The sequence below is a fragment of the Chlamydotis macqueenii genome, chromosome 4 (assembly GCF_036417535.1).
Source record: "Chlamydotis macqueenii isolate bChlMac1 chromosome 4, bChlMac1.mat, whole genome shotgun sequence".
Taxonomy (NCBI): Eukaryota; Metazoa; Chordata; class Aves; order Otidiformes; family Otididae; genus Chlamydotis; species Chlamydotis macqueenii.
The window spans coordinates 22,344,376-22,368,493 of NC_141559.1; positions in this window are offsets into that span (position 1 = coordinate 22,344,376).

A 24,118-nucleotide genomic window follows, 5' to 3' on the forward strand; every position below is an offset into this window, starting at 1 on the left:
ATTATCATCCTAAATATTTTCTGTAGTGTGTGACCATAGAAAAATATGCAACACAAGTCATTAAGGTTAGATTTGAAGCCCTGTCTAATGCACAGTCAGAGAAAAGGAGGGGTGGATATTTGTTAATCACACAGAGTATCTTTACCTTCTACTTTTTACTTACCAGGCCCTTGCAACTTCTGATGCCACATAGTCGGGGGATTTCAGAGGCTAGCTGTTAGGAGCCTGATGCTACCTTCATCAAAATAGCAATTGCAAAAATATGTTAGGAGTATGAGAGATATCATCTGTTCATCAAGTATGCTGTTTGCAGCACCTTGAGCCTCAGAAAGTTTTAGTGAGACAGGGACATTTCATGTATTTCTGTCTGTTGTCCTATTTTTTTTCAGTGGGTTGGGCCTCTGGCTAAATATGTTTGATTCCCTCTGTAGAAGGAAAGATTGAAGACATGAAAAGCCTCAACTGAAATGGGTAGTGTGTGACAGTTTCATTGTTCTAGCCTATTGTTTTATGATGTGACTATCTTTAATAACAGTTCTTCAGAGACTCATAACCCTTTATGTGATTTACTGTGGTTAACCTGCGTGCCAACTGTGCATGGTATTAATTAAGACCTGGGGAGGCAGTGCTATAAAGCTGAAAAATTCACTTTGCCAAAAGGTTGTGCAGTGAAAACTAGCAAAACCCCCACATGTACCCATTTGAAAGTTTTTCCAGAATTGGTTTATGACTTTTTTTCTCAAGAGCTTGAAGGAATATATCATCTTAAATATAAACTTACAGGTTCAATTGCCTTCTTAGATGTACAATCATGCATTTTTGTCCACTTGAATTAAATGTGCCTAAGGGACAGAGTTTGTTTTCTGCATCCATTCAAGCACATGATTGAAATAAACACATGGTCCTAGCAACATAGCATGCTAGCTATTAATCCACTAAGTACCCTATTAGTACCTGTCACTTTGGATTAGCAGTGAATTTTTTATGTTCATCATGTATTTAAGTATACTGACTTTTGGATGGATTAAATCTCTTTTATTCAGCTAATTCCAAAAAGCATCCATCTGGAGAACTTTATGCCTTAAAACTCTATTTCTCAGAAATAAGTCCAAATAAGACGGGCTTTATCATCCCAGAGAGTCACTCAGAATGAGGTAATGGGAATAATAATTGGTTTATAGGGTTTTAAGTTTTTGCTGCTAGAAACCTGCTCATACATAAATCAAAGACAGGTATTTCGTTTCTGTCAAGCATTTGAATTGTTCAATGATTGATTAATGTCAGGCAACCTAATAATTAGTGTACCTGAGCATCATTTAGAATGTAAACTCCCTGCAGGGGGATTTTTATTCTTCCTTCTCACTGTATAATCACCATCTCAAGTCTCACAGTGCATGATTTGGGCTTTTTAACTGCTATCATAAAAGAAATAATAATGTCTGCAAAACTCCCCAAACTAACACCATATTCTCTGTAGTGATAATCTAATCACTACATCTCTGAGGCATGTCACTGTGCTACTTTGGAATGCTGCTTAAAAGGGACAACGTGGGATTTTATGTCATTAATTTTTCTACCCCTTTAGTCCTAATGTACACACGAAGCACATCTTGCGAGGCTGACTGTTTGAGACCACTGCTTGAGCTGGATTACCCTTAACAACTTATTTTTATTATCAAGGTCAGTAATTTTTTTAACTGAGAGGAGTGGAGTGTAGATGACAGACATAAAATTAATACAAAACTCACTACTGTTAACTTTACAGCATTGTCAAACAATTTCCTCTTCCCAGAGGAAACTGTGGAACAACAATCCTGCAGGTTCAAGCCCTGCTTTCGTACAAACAACAGGCAAGGTGGATTGTGCAAGTGAGGACAATGCAGCTGCTGTACTGTGCAACAATTTGCAGCAATTTGCAAAAGAAAGATGGGGAACCTTGTGGGTTGGTTATTTGGCTCTTAGTCTCTCTGCTGTGGTTGAAGCTGTTGGAATGGATTTTGATAGTATTTCTGTTAGCGGTCTCAGTAAGAGGTATCCACTGATCAATTTTCTTTGATCAGTGTTGATGATCTGTTTCATAAAATTTTCTCACAAAAATATCTGTGATTCTGGGGAGCCAGAATCTCCTCAGTAAAATTAAGTTTCATTGCAATGTGTTGAAGTGTCTGGCAGTCACTGAAGTGTTGGTGAATCACAAGCAATTAATCGAGGGTCTTGGACTTTTGGCAAATAATCCTTGTCTGGACACTAATCAATACCAGGAAGAATTTGTGGACACCTTCCTCTCTATCCAATATTCTTTTAGCTACTCAGTGCAAAGTCCTGGTGTTTGTTTTGTGATTGGAATTAATGGGAAAAGGAAAATCCACTTTGCTAATCAATTGCAAGATCTTAGGGAGCTTCTACTTTGCTCAATTTTTTTTTTAAATTTTAAACTTTGAGTTAATGAAATTGAAACAATATTTTGAGGAAAAAACAGTTTCCAGAGAAAAAGCAGCCATGATTTTGGACCAGCTGAAGTTACACTAGCAGATTCAGCGACAGGATGAGAGACTGGCACTGGAGATAGTGCTGGGTCTGTCTTCTGCTCTGGTGTGCTGAAATCTGAAACACGGTCTCTGTTGGCACTTTCCGGACCCTGTGTGACTCCAGCAAAGCAAGGTTCCTTCACTGTGAGTCCTCTGGACACCGATAAGAACCCATGTTTATGACAGAGTAATATGATTGCATTCTTCAAATTAGTTGTAACAGGTAATCTCATTTAATTAAGTGGTTAAATTTTGTCAGTAACCTGAAGGCTTAAGGAAACTGAAAAAAACCCAAACCTTTATGTGTTCAGATTTCTTTCCAAGATCCCCACAGATTGTTTTGTTGCTGCTTGTATGATTGGTATGTCTACATGCTTTGGGTTGCAAGTTTGAGGATGCTCAGAATTTCTATGTACCAAACAAGCCTTTTCTCCCTTAGCTCATGTTTGCAATTTCCTATAATTTATTCATTCTAGTCAAGCTACTGTATGAACTTGTAAAGGCTGCATTTTGAGGGATAACATGCTACATGTGTTTTCTCAGCCTCCAGCGGAATAAGCTTTCCACCAATCTGAAAGCTAATTGCTCCCTCTAAAACATCACAAGAAGTGCAATATATGCCTTTCTAGGCAGTCTAAATTTCTGCCATTTACCTGCCATTTTTGTTAGGATAGTAATAATTTCATGGTTGGTTAGTTGCTTAACACAAATACTCAATTTCATTTTTAGTTTCTACAGAGAAAAATAATGCATTTGAACAAACCATCATTTCTTAAACTTCTGTGTCACATGACTTGTCTGTCCAGATCCCTCTGCAGAGCCTTCCTACCCTCAAGCAGATCGACACTTCCTCCCAATTTGGTGTCATCTGCAAATTCACGGAGGGAGCACTCAATTCTCTCATCTGGATCCTTGATAAAGATATTAAACAGAACTGGCCCCAGCACTGAGCTCTGGGGTACACTGCTTGTGACCGGCTGCCAACTGGATTTAACTCGTTCACCACAACTCTCTGGGCTTGGCCATCCACCCAGTTTTTAACCCATCGCAGGGTACCCCTGTCCAAGCCATGAGCTGCCAACTTCTCTAGGAGGATGCTGTGGGAGACGGTATCAAAGGCTTTGCTGAAGTCCAGATAGATAACACCCACAGCCTTTCCGTCATCCACTAGGCAGGCCACCTGGTCATAGAAAGAGATCAGGTTGATCAAGCAAGACCTGCCCTTCATGAACCTGTGCTGGCTGGGCCTGATCCCCTGGTTGTCCTCCACAATCTTCCCCAGCACTGAGGTCAGTCTGACAGGCCTGTATTTCCCCAGATCCTCCTTCTGGCCCTTCTTGTACATGGACATCACATTGGCAACCCTCCAGTCCGCTGGGACCTCCCCTGTTAACCAGGACTGCTGATAGATCATGGAGAATGGCTCAGCAAGCTCCTCCACCAGCTCCCTCAGTACCCTCGGGTGGATCCCATCTGGCCCCATAGACTTGTGCGTGTCCAGGTGGTGTAGCAGGTCGGTAACTGCTTCCTCCTGGTTTGTGGGGGTTTCATTCTGCTCTCTGTGCCTGTCTTCCAGTCAGGGGGCTGCACATGTGTTAGCACAATTCATTTCTCCCCAGCAATCAGCTGTATAATCTGGACGTAACCCAGTTAGTTTTCTCTGATGGGACACTTCCTATTCTGTTTTTCCATTAACTCTCTAAAAGGTTATTAATCTGTCTGATCCTTTGTTTAGTCCCAAAACAGCTTGAAAAAGAGCTGTCTTGTGATTTTTATCTGTGTTACCATGGCTGTTCATTATTTCAGAGCTTATGGATATAATTCCACAGAGAATTCCACTACTGGCCTCAGTAAGATAAAGGATTCATTCATAAATGTAAGAGGGGCTGCCGTGAAAACTGTTTTAATCAACACAAGATTGACAGACATGAAAAACTCGTCGTAAATGTGAATGAAAGAACATGAGATGGCCTCTTTACATATCAGTTGTGGTTGTGATGCTTTCTGTCACACAGCTCAAGTTATTTTTTCTCTTCCTTCTGCCAGCATTGCATGCAAATAGATTATGATTTGTGTAAGTATGGAGAGGAGTATTTGGACTGAGAGTAAAGTGATTTGATAATGGAAGGTGACAGGAAGCTGGGGATAGTGTGTATCCTGTTGGATTTGGCCAGAGATCTCTATCATCACCAGAGGAAGGCAGACATAATGGAAAGGTTAAACACAACACACATGGGGCTTAAGGTTTTGTTTTGTGGATATATTGAGTATTAGTTTTGTTTTGTTTTCTCAGTTGCAAAGTGATTGACCTGGATTAAAATTGCAGTGAAAATCATGAGTCCATAATAGAATATGTTTTGCAAACTGAGGAAGGAAAGATGTCTATGCTGTTTTTTCAAGTTCACATGCTGCATGCATTATAACATAACATAGGTGAGCAATCCTGTGACTGAATCAAACTGATGGTTCCGTGGCTTTTGGTTTGACGTAGGTAGAATTGGCCCCGAGTCGTTTTAAGATAGGCGCTATAGAGCTATGCCTTCAACTCTCCCACTTGCAGTAACTGCTTGGATCTCTTGTCCTTGACCTGACTGCTTTATGCTGTGTTAAAAGGCCAAAGGATTGCTAAGGTTTTCTAATAGGTCCAGGAATCCACTGTGCAAGCCAGCTCCAAGGATTGTCCCTCATGTTTTTGTGCTGTCAAAGGAACAGTGGTCTGAGTGCTGCAGGTGCTTTAAGAAATCCCTGTGCCCATAGGAAAGCCTAGAGCATTGGCCGTTGTCTTGCCCTGAGGATTGTTTGCAGACCTTGGAGACGTCTCCTTCATCTAGGCTAGCTTTGAGAGGAGGACAAAGCTGCTTGAATTTCCTCCCCCTTGGCCTCATTATTTACATTTTTTGTGGTGCCAAAGGTATTGCTTTTCAGTGAGAAAATAGGTCATGTCATCTTGCAGGCAGGAGATAGACTCCCAGCTCATTGAAGTAGCTTTGAAAACAGACGTCCTTATTTCTAGAGTAGCAGTGCTTACCAACTTCTGGCCCATCACACTGCGGCTCTGTGGCACCAGCATATGCATGTCTACCTCTTTTTATTCACTTTTCTCTGTCCTCTGTTTGACCAGTTGGCTTCTTGGATCTGGAGTGCTCTCTCACTGCGTTAGGAAACCTCTGGCATAATGACACTCTCATTTGTACTGGGATCTCTAGATACTTTTATAGTAAAAATGTTTCTGTGTGTGCTCTTTCAGTTTGGTCTCTTGGAAAGCTCCAAGCTAGTTTTTCCTCATCATTAATAAAAATCACTAGTAACGCTGCATCAATATGTAGCAGCAGCAGCAGCAGAAACAACAACAATCTCACTCCAGCAAGGCTTGATCTTTCCTTGCAGCAAAACCAATCAATTTGTTGTCAGAACTGCAAATATTTGTTAGCTGTAATAGCTACACTGAAGGAATTTGCTACACTAATAATGTTTTGATTTTTCTGTTCTGTTTTTCTAAAGCAAAAGAAAATGAGAATACCAGTCCCTGTCCTAGCCCTCTCCCTTTCCCCTCCCCTGTCCAAAAAAAAAAGAGAAATAGAGGCAGGAAAGAAGAGTATTTGTTAGGAGACTCTATCAAAAACCAAAGAAGACTGGTGAAAGCCAATCAAAAGTTTCCCAGTATAATATACTAAATAATATAGCATAGAGCAGCAGGAAGGCAACAAAACCCTTTCTGTCCTCTCCTAACTCTTCTTAGGTCAGCTAGAGAGGGATTGCACCAGGTGCTTTGTACGGTAGGTGTGATAGAGCTCACTCTTGTACCACAGCCTGCCCAGGAGCAATGTGCTCTTTCTGGAGTCATTGAAGTAGTTTTATACAAGGCACCTCTGTCTATCTGTAGGTACACATTTGTGAACATCCAGACCAAATTAAAGCGTTTGCCTTTGTTAAATTAAAAAAATATTTCAAAACTTGCAACATCTGTGTACCTGTTGACTGCATCCAGCAGGCAGAGAAGGGGAAATTTTTCCTTTAAGCTTTTCCTTTCATTCAAGCTCATTCACTAGTTGATGATAATGTCAGACCATAAGAACAGAGTGAGACCATGGCAAGGAAGGACTAAAGCATTAGCTGTTTTCACTGAAGCCCAAGATCCTGAAGTGTCATCTTAATAACTGAATGTGTCCTTTAGTTGTGAGATTTCCTATTATTTTGAAGACATTTCTATTAGGTCCTTCTGAGATAAAGTGCAAGTCAAATTTAATGTTGTTTTAGGAAGAAACTACTATACGATGTGATAGACCAGTACACAGGAAACAACTGCTGAATAGAGAGATGTTGACTCCAGTTAGGTACTGAGTTAATTTACTTTTTTCTTTTCGTTATACAAACCTAAGAAACCTGTGGACCTTGCTGTGCAGGAAAAAAAAAAAGCAGTAAATAATTATAAAATCTGTATTTGAATTATGCACAATTCTGTGTATTAACACAATCTACTACAGTATGACTTGCTCCTGACTGGGAGTTTTGGGATACTAACTTAATCCTAATATGTGATAATAGTAATATATGAAGCAGCAGAGACATTTTGATTTTCCAAATATAGATCAAATAACATTGGGTAAAGCACCAGTGTATTTCATTTTTTAAATATGTTTTCCAGCAGCAGATGGAGTTTTATTGTCATTGTATGTACAGAAAAAAAAAATGTTTATTTTAAAAATTTGTATTGTTTTGAGATTTTTAAGGAAAAAAATAATTATTTTTTCCAAATATTAATAAGTCATTCCTGTGAAGTATAAGACAGTTCAACCTCAGTAAACAAAATCATACCAATGCATTGAAGCACTTCATTTTTTTTTGTTTATTGTAAAAACAGTTTTTTTTCATTTTGGAATGAACACAAACATATATGTAAATATCCAAATTTTTTACAGAATTTTTTTTTCCTATACCACTTTTTTCCCTGTCCTCCTTTAAGTATATTAAAAGCAAAAATTTTCCATACTTAATTTTAAATGAATATATTTTGATTAATAACAATTTTCACTGCAGCAAACAGGAACATTCCCTGGCAGAATGCACCTCTGAATCACTAATGGAGAGCTGCATGCCCACCCTTGAACCTGGAAACATCCTGAAACCCCATCCCAGAAGGACATTTTTTGTCTTCACTGTTATTGAAAAATCAAATGCCCATCAGATTTTCTTACTTTAGCTCACCTGGCTTTTGAATGGCAGTAAGCAGAATCTCAGTCCTCCACAGAAAATGGAAAATAAACAATTAATGATGAGATGTTTTAAGCTCACAAATCAGAAAGTTTAGTTCTAGGAAGAACAAGTACCCACCTAATGGCAAACCACACATATTTAATGTAAAAGACAACATTGGAAATGAGCCTTTCCACTTAGACTTGTCCCCACTATACCTCTTGTGAACAATGGAGATGATCCTATCCAGTTTTCCAAGATTTATATTTGTCACATGCTTATTGCTGGTAGTATTTTGATAATGAATTTGGTGCTGTGTGTACTTATGTACATGACTGGTCTTTCTAGTGCTCATGTTTCCCATTTCAACACAGATTTCCTGGAATCTAAACCATAATTTATTTACCAATACTGCGTCTGCTAGCTTCAAGATGAGAGAAATGGAGATTTCATAGAACTCATTAAATGTTTGCATGGATGAAAGAGAATGAACCAAACATGTTTTGCAGAGAGAATTGTTTGGGTTTTTTACCATTAAGTTTTTTTAGGAACATTTTATTCTTTTCCAAGTATCCTCCCTGATGAGAACAGGGAAAAAAATCTCATAGCTCAGAAGTAACTGTAGTCTGCTTCATTGCAGACTACCCAGGAACTCCTGCCACTGGGTCTGTCCTTTGCTTTGCTCCTTTGGGCCAAAGAGAAAAGGACAGGATCTGAAAATGTTAACATCTCCAGCAAATCTTAGATATATGGATAGGTAGAAAAAAAGCTGGGCTTTTTTGTGTGCATCATATCCATACCTGTTTGCTTCTGGGGTGATATTTTCAAAGGCTTGTAGTGATGTTTGGGCTTACATTCTTCTTGAAAGCCAGTGGGAGCTGGCTCAGAATCTAATTTCTGCAGCTGTTTAAGAAAAACATAGCTTTTATTATTTTTTCTTGATTAAGCACACTGAGTGTGATGCACTAGATACATCTTGCATGTCCTTCACATCTGCCATCAATGCTCTGCAGCAGAGGCAGTTCTCTCTGTGTGTTGGAATGGGGAAGCTGAGGAAGAGGAGTGGAGAAACCTCCTGTCTCCTGGAGTGCAGAGGAAGAGGTGTGACAGTGCAGACTGCCAATCTGCGTGGCACCAACCCAGGGCCCAGCTTGCTGAGTTACATATGCAGTACAACTTTGCTGCCAAAAACCATGTCAAGAAGTTGGAGCAGATGTCCTGGGATGCAGATGAATGAGGTATTGGACTCTGATCCACATGAGTCAAGGCAAAATTTTTCATACCAAGCACACTATGGACTTGAATGTAGCCTCCTGGCATCTGAGACTGGTATCCTATACATCCTCAACCTGTATAGAGTGCAAGGAGGTTACTTCCCACATGTGCAAAATTGCAGGCTCCAAAATCTTCTGCCTAATAGCAAGGAGGTTTAATACTCAAAGCTATTGGCCTCCTCTGACTGTTGTTCATGCATGTTTGTCTTGGGATTTTTAAAGCACCAGTGTCACTGATGTGACAGGAATTAGCTGCAGGGGTAGAAAAATGTTAACAACTCATATTTAATAAATTGCCATTTTCCTATGATGCAGAGTATCTGACAGTGCAATGAAATACCTCCCTTATTGGTCTGCTAGTCATTAAAAAATTCCTCCAACTCAGTTTATGTCTTTCTGTTGCCAGCTTGAAGACTTATATTGCTTTCCCAGTTAAATCATTGGCTCCTAATCATCCAGCTGAATTTTTATGCCCAACCTATCCCCCAGGAGACTTTTATATACACTGTAATAATACTGTTTGCTTGGACGCTGGCAGTTAAGTGTTCTAGCACCTTGTTTTACTGTCTGTGATACATTTCTGAGAAAGAAAGCACTTAGGCTATTTATTTATGAGAAATCAGAATGGCAGTTGTGTTAAGGCTGCAAACACAAAGCACACGCTTAGCTTTATTTAGATACTCTAGACTTTACCTGGAATTAAAATTCATTCCTGTACTGGCTGATTGAAATCTCCTTTGCCATTGTTACTGGTGCATTAGTGATGCCATTTTTGCAAGCAGCACAAGTGAAGTGACCGGACCACTCGGTGGATAAGGAGTTGGCTGGATGGCCGCACTAAGAGAGTGGTGGTCAACGGCTCAATGTCCATGTGGAGACCGGTCACGAGTGGCGTCCCTCAGGGGTCCGTGTTGGGCCCGGCCCTGTTCAACATCTTTGTCGGCGATATGGACAGTGGGATAGAGTGCACCCTCAGCAAGTTCGCCGACGACACCAAGTTGTGTGGTGCTGTCAACACGCTGGAAGGGAGGGATGCCATCCAGAGGGACCTTGACAGGCTGGAGAGGTGGGCCCGTGCCAACCTCATGAAGTTCAACCAGGCCAAGTGCAAGGTCCTGCACCTGGGTCATGGCAATCCCAGGCACAAATACAGGCTGGGCAGAGAATGGATTGAGAGCAGCCCTGAGGAGAAGGACTTGGGAGTGCTGGTGGATGAGAAGCTTAACATGAGCAGGCAATGCGCCCTTGCGGCCCAGAAGGCCAACCGCATCCTGGGCTGCATCAAGAGGAGTGTGGCCAGCAGGTCGAGGGAGGTGATTCTCCCCCTTTACTCTGCCCTGGTGAGACCCCACCTGGAGTACTGTGTCCAGTTCTGGAGCCCCCAGCACAAGAAGGACATGGACCAGTTGGAGAAGGTCCAGAGGAGGGCCACGAAGATGATAAAAGGGCTGGAGCACCTCTCTTATGAGGACAGGCTGAGAGAGTTGGGGCTGTTCAGCCTGGAGAAGAGGAGGCTCCGGGGAGACCTGATAGCGGTCTTCCAGTACCTCAAGGGGGCCTACAAGAAAGATGGGGAAAGGCTGTTTAGTAGGGCCTGTTGTGATAGGACAAGAGGTAATGGTTTTAAAATAGAGGGGGGTAGACTTAGATTAGAAATTAGGAAAAATTTTTTTATGATGCGAGTTATAGAACACTGGAACAGGTTGCCCAGAAAGGCGGTGGAGGCCCCATCTCTGGAAACGTTCAAGGCCAGGCTGGATGAGGCTCTGAGCAACCTGATCTAGTTGGGGATGTCCCTGCTCCTTGCAGGGGGGTTGGACTAGATGACCTTTGAAGGTCCCTTCCAACCCTAACCATTCTATGAGTCTATGATTCTATGATTCTATGACTGGGAGTTAGGCACTGGCAGCTGTATGGCACAGGGCAAGTATCTTGTCTTGAGGGAACCAGTGGAGCCCTTTGCTGTTTCTTTCAGCTTTCAGGCTCTTTGGGATGTCTCCGGAACCTACCTGCTGTACTTGATGCTGCATTAAGTGTGAAGTTGAACTAGAACAAACAAATGAGCCCTTTTAGGTAGTTTATGTTTTGTAAAACATGGTGTTTCTGGACTGTCAAAAATAGAAATGCAAACAGAAACTGAAAAAAACCCCACACAGTTTGAATATTTTCAAAACAAGAGGTTATGCCATTATGTTTCAAAATATTTTTATTACAGCTTAAAGTTTCATTTATTTACTTTTAAATTTAAAAAGTAAATAAAGCAAGTTTTCGATGAAGCGTAGTATTTTATTAGTTTTTGCACTAACCATTGAGGAGACATATTTTTAGTGCAACATTAATAGTTTTCTTTAGGATCAGCATCTTTCTGCACACACTTGCGCATACCAGCAATTTCAGAGTTTTCCAGTCCTGTTACTGAACCAGAAAAAATCAATTACTAGCTGAGACCTTACTAGGAGGCCCCAGGAAACTGGTTGAGGTGAGGGCATCTTTCATAGCTTTGCTTGTTTCTTTTTCTTCTCACTTAGATTCTGGCTTGCACCTCAGGGCCAGGTACCTGCTGCGGGAGCACAGAGGCACTGCGGGGTACCTCCTCTTTTCTGGCAGGAAGGCCATCCCTTATTTCTGCATCTGCTGAATTGCTTATCAGACTTTCTTCTTAACATTGTTCCGTCTGATATACAGTGTAGGGGTTATCCATTCTTCTCCCCTGCCATGAAGCATTCAAGGATAAGACAGCTAGACTACCTAGCTGCTAGGTGTCACTGCAGCTGTCTCAGGGCAAGTGACCCAAGTACAACCTGCGTTTCTGCATCCGAAGGGTTGGGCACTAAGAAGGTAGTAATAGAGATCTGGTCAGGCAGCTCAGGTGCAGTAGGTTGGACGTCCCTATGCTGCTTGTAACGGAGTTAGGGCAATTGTATTTCTCCCTGTTGTGACAGTCCTCTGTCAGCCTGGCCCAGCGACTGGCTTTCTGGCTTTTTTTTCCAAAGAGACTCGACCACTCCTGCATACAACTGGAAACATTTTTCTTGCAACCTAGTGTTATAAACCTGAGGCTGTAGTCCAAAACAGGTAGATGTTCCACTTTTTTTTATTTCAGATGTCTCTGTTTCATTTTGGGGGAATGCACTATGCAAAAAGAGATTTTTGGTTTGTGGTTTTTTGGTTTGTTTTTTTTTTTTAAAATCATTGACATGACTTGCTGCTTCTTTCTGAGCACTGAGACCATTGTATGAGCTAAATCTCTTTTGAAAGCTGAATCCCTACACAGTAGTGCAATACAATGCACCCTTAATTTGGAGGACATACTGAAGTGTTATGGAGTAATATATTAAGTGAGGAAGATGGCAAACTTTTAGAGAGTCGTGTTTTGTTTCAGGACAGGAACGCGTGTGCTGTGTGCATGTAAACCAGCAGTAATTGGTGTTCTCTGCAGGCAGCAGTATTGAGATTTCAGTGAATAATTTAAATTTCTTCTTAAAACTCATTATTTCCCCTTTCCATGTGTTATAGTTTGTGCTCTTCATTTACTTGGTAGAGTTCCTTGGTGTTTTGAGAAATGCTGTGTAAATAATAAGCTAACGACTCCTATTCACCTAGTCTTGTTCATGCTGTTGGAGATCATCAGGTGGACACTAGGCCCCTTGTCAAATTGCTGTGTGATTTCTAAATGATGATTTTGTGTCATATAACTTAGGTTAACAGAAACTCTTGGACAGCAGATATAATACTAATATTTCGTATTTGGTATTGTAGAAATGTGTCGTGAAAGCCTGTCTTACATAGTGCAGTCTCTCTCATATGTGATTTGCAGCTCTTAGATGATTTGACATATCACCATATTATAATATCTAGGATGAGATTTGCACAGCATCACTGTTGTGCTAGTCCCCATTAAAATGAAAGGGAGTTTTTCCACTGGCTGCTATTAAAGCAGCTGGGCACCACTGAGCCAGAGTTAAAGGCACATCCTTCCAATCACAGGTAATTCAATCAAATCAATTTGTACTCTTGTTTGTTTACTTTTTGAATAGATATCACATGCAGCTGCAGGAGAAAGAACAAAGCAAGTCGATTTGATCACCTCCTGTCACTGTGTACAGTGATATGGCAGTTTATTGGCAGGAGAGGAACATTTTGGGATGTTATGGTTATGCCCATTGCAAAATATGCTTTTACCTGTTGTTAAAACACACAACAAGTCGTTAAGCTGAGACCTGAAGTCATAAATTAATAACTCTAACCCAGAAAGAGCCAGAGGAGCCTATTCAGGGGCTTGCAGTAGTATTTCTCCATCTGGTCTGAAGTAAGCTTTCAAGTTGAGTATGTGCAGTAGGCTTCATTACTCTGATTATTCAAATACCCACAGGTAAACTTTCCATACATAGTGAGAATGGGGAGGGAAGGATTTGTCAGATAGGGAAGAGCTCTCCTTTCTTGGGAAGTGCAAACCTTAACTTGTGGGTACAGAAACAGCATTTCTGTGAAAAGGAGGTTGCTAAAACTATGAGCTCTTCTGTTTGAAAATGCCCTAAGTTACTTCTGCACATAGATGCAGTTTCATACTTGAAGCTGTAGGTGACACACAAAAGGTGCAGGCCTATGCCCTTCTGAAAAGTATAAGCCACACTAGTTCCCAAAAGCACCAGTAACATTTTATTGTCACCATCAGATCCAGCCTTTAGTGAACACTCAGCTGTACTGTCACCCAGGGTGGAGGGGATGTGGGAACACTGAGCAGTGTCTTCAGCTCAGACTAAAGGTACTGAAAAATACTAGGTGACTAAAAAAAGAAATAAATATGTTTCTTAGGGCAACTCATGATACTTTAACACTGCTGACCAATATAACATGGTGTGATGGTTTATCCCAAATTACCACACAGTTTCTCGCTCACCCTCCCCCTCCCCAGCAGGATGGGGGAGAGAATTGGGAAGGAATGAAAACTCGTGGGTTGAGATAAAGACCTTCCTTTGTTACTAAAATAACAAAGGAAAACGACAATAATAACAGAATATAAGGATATTAAAATATACAAAATGAACAATGTACGTTTTCTCACCACCCGATGTCCCAATGACCGATACATCCTGTCCCGAGCAGCAATCACTGAAACAAAACCGAGTGGCAAGCAAAGGAGTGAAAAGGGAGCCAGCAAGGTAGAGGGAACGATGCCAGCAAACAAGGGAGAAAGATGGATGCCAGGAAGGCAGATACCTGCCCTGGCCAACCCCCACTTCTATACTGAGCATAACATTTATGGCATGGAATACTCTCTTTGGGCAGTTTGGGTCAATTATTCTGTCTTTCTCCCAGCTTCCTGCATCTGCAAATTGGCAAGACTTGGAAAGCAGGACAGTGTCCTTGATCTCATTCACAACAACTCTTATCATCAGGGTGTTTTATCAACATTCTTCACATACAAAATCCAAAACACACCAGCTACTGAGAGGAAAATTAACTCTATCCCTGCCAAAACCAGGACACATGGCAATATACGTCCATCTGCTCCTACAGGGCCTATACCATATAAGAACATTCTTGCCAAAATTACACATTCAGAAATTGTTACCATTTGCAGATGGCGGCCTGCTTGCTCCCTGCCTCTCAGCAAGCCAGGAGAAATACTGAAAGTGCAGTAGGGCTGTAGGCAGCTACAAAAGCAGAAGATGGCAGGTTTGTCGAAGGGTATTATAAGCAGGTGGAGGGAAGGCAACTATCCCTGCTGAAGGGTGACAGGTCCCTCAGCCACACTTATGAGCAGTTTCCCAAGGATATGAGGCTCATGTGGCTGGACAGGCTGTTTGCCTCTCTGCTCCCTCAGCAGCATCTGAATTTGCTTACCACTTAGAACCAAAGTTAGCTGAAGGGCAAGGATTGTAAAACAAAATGTTCCTAAAACATACCTGAGAACTCATGATGTTGTGGAGGAGAATGGCATCCAAATTGGTGCCTCCATAGTGGAAAAGAGGGCAGCAGGAGCTGCAGCTACTTTAATTAAGCACTGGAGAATCTGTACTGGAGCACACTGCAGGAAACCAGACTGCATAGTTCACAACCTACTTGTTATTAACTGGGTAGCCTGCAGGGGCTCTGGGCTTGCAGTGAAAGTTTGTTTATAATGCAGCACATTCTCCAGCTCTGCTGAAAAAGAAGTCTGGATGGGGATTAGAAACCAGATTTAACTCTTTGCTGGGGCCAGTCTAAGCTCAAAACAAAATACACAGCAAAGCTGAGTTCTTCTCCAAAACTTGCTTGCTTGCTCTTATGGCTTTTCCTTGTCTCTGACCTGGAAATAGTTTCCTGTGAGTTCTGTGGGACACACACACTCCTATGAATATGATTGGATTTGTCAAGCTCTCTTGTCAGAACAAAAGAGCTCCTTTTGCTTGGGAACCTTATGTTTCTCAACTTGATGGGAAGAGATGAGGCAGCAACCTCTCCGTCTACGTCAAAGATCCTGCTGCCCTAAGGTTTTAGAGCTACTTATTTGTTTATTTAAGTACATAAATATATATATAAGGAACAAAAAAGGATTAGAATGTACAGAGGGTAATCAATCATGCAGGCTTACACGATCCTTTTGGATGAAACAAAATTAATTTTAATCTCTCAGTGTTTGTATGAGATGGAGCAGTGGTATTTATTTGGCAGCTGTGTGGGCACGCTCTCTCTGAAGCACCCAGTAAAACAAAGCATGAAAAATCTGTATTTACAAATCTGAGGAAGCCTGCACTGCAGTCAATGCCTTTAAGTTCTTTTAGCAGCTTGAGAGTTGATTTGCATTGAGTGCATTAGCCCAGGTTTACTGAGACAGGGAAAGGTGTGACATAATACGTGTTTGAAACATTCCTTACACTTTCTCATGGAAGCTTTGGCTGTTTTTTTTTCGAGGTTTGCCACATGCTGAGCTGAAGGAAAAAAAATGCTTAAAAAAATTCCTTGTCAGATGCTTTGCTAGGTGAGAGAAAAGATAAGAAAACAAGTACAATATGCAAAAGACTGATTTCCATCCATTAAAATCTCAAGTTTACAGTCTCTTATTCACAAATTTAACTACACAGAGAAGATCAGTATCAGAACTCTGCTAGCAGCATTAGTTGCTGTATGTTCTGGCTAAACATAATGTGTTTTTGCAAAACTCCTTGGGAGAAGTCAGGAGGTGGACTTTAAAGAGCTCTTTATTCAGTGAAAGTTAAGACTTAGAGAATGCTGCTTAGCAGAAGAGGTAATTAGAAAGCAGAAGTAAATGCCATTGCTCTGGCACTTTGGAAACGACAAGGGAATTCTGGTCAGGAGCTGCATTACTCCTCCCCCTCCTTCTTCACTTACTTCCTCACTGACCTTGGCGTTTGCAGCCATTCCTCTTACAAGAAATTCTTCACAACAGGAAAGCAGATGCCGTCACCCTGTGCAGCAGGCTGCAAAATGAGGAAACCAGTACGGGAAATAATGGTTCAGAAAACAGATAATAGAAGGGAGGGCTGGTCCGCTGTCTCACTGCTAGTGGTTTTGACCGGTAAAAGGGGGAAGCGGCTTAAAGAGCCTGTGTGTTCTCTTGTTCTGGTTTTATTTAGTGGGGGGGGCTACAGCGGTAGCTTCTGTAAGAAGCTGCTAGAAGTTGTCCCCCTTTGTCCAGTGGACTCGGCCAGGCCTAGAGCAGACCTGCTGCTCGCCAAGGCCGAGCTAATTGGTAGCAGAATATTCTGCGATAACACCTCTGCGATAATGTATTTAAAGAAGGGGAAAAACAGAAGAAAAAAAAAAGAGAAGTTGTGAAGACACTGAGTGGGGACAGAGAGGGTAAGCGCGAGCCTTGTGGGCCTTGCAGGCCTCACCCTCTGGCCTACTGCTGGGCGGCCATCTGGACCCGACTCGGCCCAGCCTGGCTGCAAGAAGTGGAGAGGAGATGTGAAGGAGATGTGACACCTGAGAGGTGTCTGCCTGCCTGTTGTGAAGAATTTCTTGTAAGAGGAATGGCTGCAGATGCCAAGGTCAGTTCAGAAGGAGGGGCAGGAGTAATGTGGCTCCTGACCAGAATTCCCCTGCAGCCTGTGGTGAAGACCATGGTGGAGCAGGTTGTCCCCCTGCAGCCCATGGAGGTCCACGGAGGGGCAGAGATCCACCTGCAGCCCATGGAGGATGCCATGTCAGGGCAGGTGGATGCCTGAAGGAGGCTGTGGTCCGTGGAGGGCCAGCTGGGGCAGCCATTCTGGAGGGAGCGCACCCCGTGGAAGAAACGACCCACACCGGAGCAGTTCCTGAAGGACTGTGGCCCATGGGAGGAACACCACGCTGGAGCAGGGGAGGAATGTGAGGTGTTCTTCCCCTGACAACAAGGCAGCAGCGTGAAACAATGTGTGATGAACTGACCGCAACCCCCATTCCCTCTTCTCCCTGTGTGCCGCTCGGAGTGGGGGAAGGTAGTAGAGAGAATGTTAAACCTGGGAAGAGGGAGGGGTGGGAGGGGGTTATCTTGTTCTCTGTCTCATTATCCTGCTTTGTTTCTAGTAAAAAATGAATAGTTTTTCTCCAAGTCAAGTCTGTTTTGCCCGTATTGGTAACTTTAAGGATTCCTCCCTGTCCTTATCTCAAACCTCGAGCCTTCTTTCTTATATTATCTCTCCCTATTCTCTTGGAGGGCAGGGGGAGTGAGAGAAAGAGAGACTGCGTAGTCTGGTCCCAATTGAGGCTAAAGTATGACATCTCTTTGCAGACAGGAGGAAAGCATATATTCCCCCTGGACAGGGGACAGCTTTCCCTCTTCTCTTGCTTAGCTACTTACTTTTCCCTGGAATTTCTTCATTTAATCTTTGAATTGAGGTTGGATATTTTCTGTAAGATGTGCACCAGCTCCTTTAGAAGTGAGTGCTTGGCAAAGGCATAGAAGATCCATATTACTCATTTGGGCAGATGAGATGTGTGTGTTCTTTCAAAATTTAACACTCTTAGGTGAAAAAGTCTAGGAAATGAAATGCACAGGTAAAGAAATACTGCAGATTTTGGCCCCGTGCTCCTTTTAACTAGCACAGCCAGTTTCCTGAGACTCAGTAGTTCTGACAACTCCAATTTTCATCCAGCAGAGCAAGGCTCACCTAAATCATGACCTGATTATTTGCAGGAAGGATGGAGCTGAGGCCTGTCACGACTAAACAGCGGTATGTTATCCTCTGCACATCAAGATATAGATCCTAAATAGACAGTCTGAAGAGTTAAAATTATGTGGACTGGAGGGAAGGTGGTGAGGGGATTCTCTAGTCTGAGAAAGCAGGGAGAAGGGATGTCAGCAAGATGATATCTGCTTCCCTGGCTTTATTGGCTCCCTGTCGTGCTAATTTCCAGTGGAGCCAGGAGGCTGCAAAACAGGCTGGATCAGGCTCCCCACAGCTAGTATTGTCCAACAAATCAGTCCTAATGGAGCACAGGTCAGAAAGTTGTCTTAGTCATAGAGGCCTGCTCTTGGAGAAAACATGACAGTTTACACACAGGTAGGAAAAGAGCTGGAAAAGTTGCTGGCTTTTGCTATCCTTCCGTACACTTGCTGATGAAGCCAGAACAAAGTAAATTAAATTAAATCTCACCAGGACCCTGCCCCTTTTGACTAACACAGCTGGTTTGCTGAGACTCAGTAGTTATGTCAACTCCATGTTTCTTTTTCTCTGAAGTGTACCAGGAGGGCCAGAAAGCCACCAGGCCTCTGAGGCTGTGTTCAGATCCAGCTGCCTAAAATAGCCCTTTCCAGCAAGAAAAATGTGAGCTTTTGCAAGACGAATCACCGCTTTCTCTGCATTCAGCACCAGAACATATAATAAGTGACAACAGAGCTGATGGGAAGGCGATCAGAGGAGCTTTGCTCTTGATTTGCAGTCACTTCTGTATTAGTCAGAGGAAAGATGATCTGGACGGAGATTTGTGTGCTTGCTTTACATCCTCATGCTCATTCCTCACCATTCATAAGGCCTCTGTATTATACAAAAAAGGTAATTAGTGCTTATATTTTCTCCCCACATAGTGAAAAATAGAATTGCCCTGGTGCCCTTGAGGTTTCCCAGGTCTAACTAGACTTTTACGAGGAAGGAAAGACAGACAAGTTCAGTGACTTCTGAGAGCTCCTCCACCCAGACAGCCTTTTGAATAAGGTCTTTGTATGTGTCAGAGTTTGCATAACCTGTCTTCAGATCCTTCAACTTAAAATACCCTACACCAAAAGCTATATGAAAGTTATTGAGTACCATCTTGTGTAGCTTAATTTATTTGTTTTATTTTGGTCTAAGTTTAAATGTTCATGTCACTTCACTTCAACTTTGGTCCCATCTCTTGCTGTGACTCCCATGCAAATGTTTCTTTGGTGGAAATATTTTCCTTTTAGTGCTTTGGCTACACAGGTGACAAAACAGACATAAAATGTGACACTGTCCATCAGTCCAGCCCAGGTCTACCTCTTTTGGATTTGCTAAGCCTGGTTGCCCCTGCTGGGTGACTTGAAAGTGCTAGAAAGTATTTATTTTTTTTCCCCAGGTTTCCCTTTCTCTGATGAGATTCATAGATTTTGTGGTTTCTTTTGAGCACTGCATATTTACTGAGGTCCCTGTTATTTCCTTTTACATCGCATAGAGTACCACAGGTTTAAATTGCACTATCACAGGTGACAGCTGGACCTGATTCAATTCTAGGGGAATGTAAATAACCTCAATATTTCAATAGAGTAAAAATTATGTTACTACTTTTCACAAACAGACAAGAAGAAAAGCCTGCTTGTTTATCACAGTGCAAAGATACCTGTACAAGTTTACAGCTGTTCTTCTGCAACATGGGTGCTTCCATCCACTTGCTGTAATCCAATCTTTGAGTCCTTCTGTGTCAAAGCAGAGCGCGCAAGCCACCTAACCTCCACCCCTGCAAGTGTGGCATCTATTCTAAGCTAGGTGTCTTTGCATCCATGTTCAGCAGAGATCATTGCACCTTGCAGGCCTGTCTCTACAGTGATCCTGGGCAGCAGACTTAGAAGATGGGTTAGATTGCAGTCTGCCGACGTTGGCAGCTAGGATGGGATCCATCTACCCAAATCTTTGGTTTGCTGGTTGCCTAGGGGTAGGCAAGTGAGTTCAGGTTCAGGCATAGACATAATTCTACTGAATAAAAGAGGTTGGGACTGTTTCATGACCTGTCATTGTAGACTTGAATATAGACATTCAGTTTACCTGGAGACCTTTCAGTACTTGGCTTTCAAAGAAAATGTTCTGTAAAACATTCACGTTTTCATGTTTGCTTTTTGGGGGATTTTTCTCCACATTTCCTCAGTCAGAGGTAAGCTGGTTGTCCTAGTCCACCAGGAAAAACCCCTGAGAGGGACACTAGTAGTGAAGCCTGAAAATACAGACTCTCTCCCTGTTCAGAAAGAGAAATATAATCCAGATCAAATCACTAAAACAACAGTCAACTGTACTCTTGAATCTGATTGCAACCAAAGCTACAAGGGGCAGTGGAAATGTGGTGGTTTTATTTGCAAGGATAGAGTGGAAGTAGTGGGTGTGTGACAGGGCCAGGAACAAGAAACTGCAGGACCTGAAACTTTCATCAGCCCTAAGGCTGCCTGCGGAGTTTACTGTTTCTTGTAGATCCCAGTAGCAGGTACTTGCCAGTTCAGATACTGAGTAACACAGTATTCAATGAGTCCAAGCAGCAAAAGATGCCTACTTTCTCTTATATGCTGTTACTGTAGGGAGATTCTTGCTGGTAAATTTTTAGCACTGAATCTGATGCTCGTGTTGTGTGCTATCTAGCTCGAGACACATCTCCTGTGTTGGCAGGTCCCATAGCTGAAGGAGCTGCTCTTTTAAGTCTTCCTGAGTGGCAGCCTAGCACTGTGAGCTTTTATTTGGTGTGGGACCTTGAGAGTAGCTGCCAGCTCTTGGGAAAGCAGATAGTTAGATGGTAAATTCAGCCAACAGCCCTGACAAAAAAAAAAAAAAAAAAAAAAAAAAAAAGTAGAATAGCATAATTATAATGAAGTTTTAAAATATTCCTGTATTACTTGGATGGAATTTTTCATCTGGCACTTTGAGAATAACCTCTGATCTTCTGTGGAAATGCATCTAACATTTAAATGGAGTCCACATGTTTCCCTTGGACCTACAGTTTTAGCTAGAGCTTTCTAAAGAAAAATAAAAATCAGACAAAAGACCCTTATGCTGTGATAACGATTCTATTTCAGTGATGTCTTTTAATTATGCTAGCTGGCTGTATAAACTTAATTGCATTAGAGGCTGCTAATTATCTGATTAGGAAGTGCTTGGCTGTAATAGCTTATTTTAATGAATTGACTATGTATGCATGTGATTCTTAGTTGTTTAGCTGTTACCTCAGATCCTCAATTTGTTAAAGTCTCTCAGATACATTCTGTCTTTATTTTAAATTTTTTTTTTAAATCTAAAATGTGAGGCATAAATACATCTCTCTCAGTCCTGAATGGCTGCAGATATTTTGCTGCTTGTGCCCTTGTGCCTACCTGTAAGTGACCACATCTCTTTTGTCACCCATGTTTGTTGGGGTTTTTTTAGTGCAGTCCCAAGAAGGAGACAGTGGGGTATTCAGCTTCTCTGAGCTATCTGAGATAGTGTAAGGGTTGCCAGAAACTGCATGAGAAAAGATGGCACAGAGTTAGCATCTTCTGGCTAACGAATTTCAGAGGGTCTAGTCCATCAGATCATCTTGCAGGCCTGGATTGTCTGGCTGAATGAGAGCTGTCACCTCCAGCCTAGGGGTCATGGCCAAGTGATACCAGGAGAATAAGAAGCAGAGATGTGAGCCTGACTAATCTCATTTCACCAGCTGTTTGTCCTTGTTCTTGGGAATGCAATGAATTTTAAATCTAAGTAGAGTCATGACCAGGAACATTTCTGAATAGATGTCCAAGCTACAGCAAGGCATTTGTTCACTTGGTTTCAATTTATTTTCAAGGAATGATGTCCTAAAACACTTCTTACCCTTTTGAGCACTTTCTGAATGTCAGGGGGATTTTGGAGTCATTGCAGAAATGATGATAAAGGAGATGAGAGGAAATGAAAGAAATTTGAGATGTTTCAAACTCCCCTATTCATTTAACCTTTCCAAAGTGGCATATGAGCTATGCATATGTTTTTGAAGTTATGGAAAACATAAAAATACTTTGGCATAGACTGAGAATTTTTCTCCATACTTTATTTGAGATAACTTTCCTTCTTGATTTTTCAGTGCTGGCAACACTGAACAAAATCTATGCTCAGAAAGTGAAATGTAATTACCCCATACATTTTTTGCCTCTGATTAGAGCCTGAGTTGGTTTAAAGCCTGGCTGTGCTGCTCAGAAGTAGCAGCAAAGTAATGATAACAACTGGAAATTCATCGTGATGCTGAGAGAACTGTCTCTGGAGACATGATGTTATATATATGTAATTGAACCTACCTTCATGTTTTTATACCTGAGGAATGCTAACTTCTTGATCTGCTGGTGCAGGAAAATTTCCATTGGAACTTCCCAGTTGTGGTTTAATCTTGTTCCCATGGCCAGCTCTTGCTTTGAGTCCTGTCTTTCTTTCCTGTGCACCTCCTTTTGGATGCATCCGAAGTGGGTTTCTGAATATTCCCAAAGCAAGACAATCCTGCTTATTAAACAGGTGGATAAAGAGATACATGCTGTTGAATGAGACCTATGTCATCCTCCCAAGCCCCTCCAAGGCTTCCTTTCTTAATAGCACTGTCCAGCAGAGACAGTCTCACTTCCCCATTTCGGATTTGCTTACTCCAAAATAAACCATTCCATTTACTTATCCCCTGCAGTATCTAACTCTCAGGAGTTTGTTGATGACTAAATGAAACATCAGATCCCTTTCATCTGCTTCAAGAATGTAGTGGGAACCTCTCCCTCCTCCTCACTCCACTGGTGTTGCAGGACATTTAGCCCATGTGGTCTTACAGCAGCAGCCCGTAGGAAGATTTTTTTCTGTGCCCATTAGTGCTGGGAGCCTTGTGGTGTTGGAAGAGGTGTTGTCATGCTAGGATTGTGTGAAATGCTGTGGCATCAGCTCACAGGACCTCTGGTTTAACCCTACCTGGCTTCCTTTGGTTCTGACTTTATAACTGTGATTTTTCTTGGATGTTTTTGCTCTTGAAGTCAAACACTCACATAAACTCTTGTCCAGTCTGTCAGCTTAGCATTTTATTTGAAGCAAATGAATTAACAATAATTAATTAATTCTTCCTTCATCAGGTTCATAGCTGGCTTTCAGTGACCTCAAACTCGGCTTGCCACAGGATCGTGGCTCAGTGGGAAGCCCTCAAAAGCTGGAAGAGGGCTGCCAGAAGTAGTTGTGGGCAGCATCAGAGATTCAGACAGCTCCAGTGGGTGCTTCAGAGCTTCAGCTTTATGGGACAATCTGAGGTGTGAAAAAGTGATGGCATCTCTCTCTTGTCCAGACCCAGCAGCTTCTGTGATGGATTAAGGGTCAACCTAGAGTGTTCTCTTTGTGTAAGGGACTTCGGTCAGAGGTCATGAGTCAGCGGGCAAATTAGAGATCAGATACAGAAAAGAGACTTTTTGGAGGAAGGACATCTGAGGACAGGGAACCAGGAGTGGCTGTATTTCCACCCTTACTTTAGTGGCAGGTAGTGGTAATCAGGGATTTAGCAGTTGCTGAGCAATTTTTAAATAAGGCACAGCTGCGTGTCCTGATGCTTTAGGGAAAAAAAGGTGTGTGAGATGGCAGGCATTGCCACTTCATATTTAATTGTTGTTTGGTGAATAACGCGTTAGTTTTTTCTTTTTCCTTGTTGTTACCTCCTGTATCTGCAGCTGGAAGAGCCAGAAAAAATAGATTCAGAAGCCTCTAACATGACAATCCTACAGGACTAGTGATAAGAATTAATTTTAGGCATATTTCTTTTTCTTCTGCTGCCTTTGGAGGAAGGAGGGAAATAAGGGGAAAGGTGTGTGAAGATACTTTTGAGACAGACTCTTCTGCTTTTTTTTTTCCTGAAGGATTAGTGTGGATATTAGCTGTCTGATGGGAGAAAGAATATAAATGGAGAGGGAAATAACTACTGTGGAGTTATTTCTTTTAGGGGTGAAAAGAAAAAAAAGTA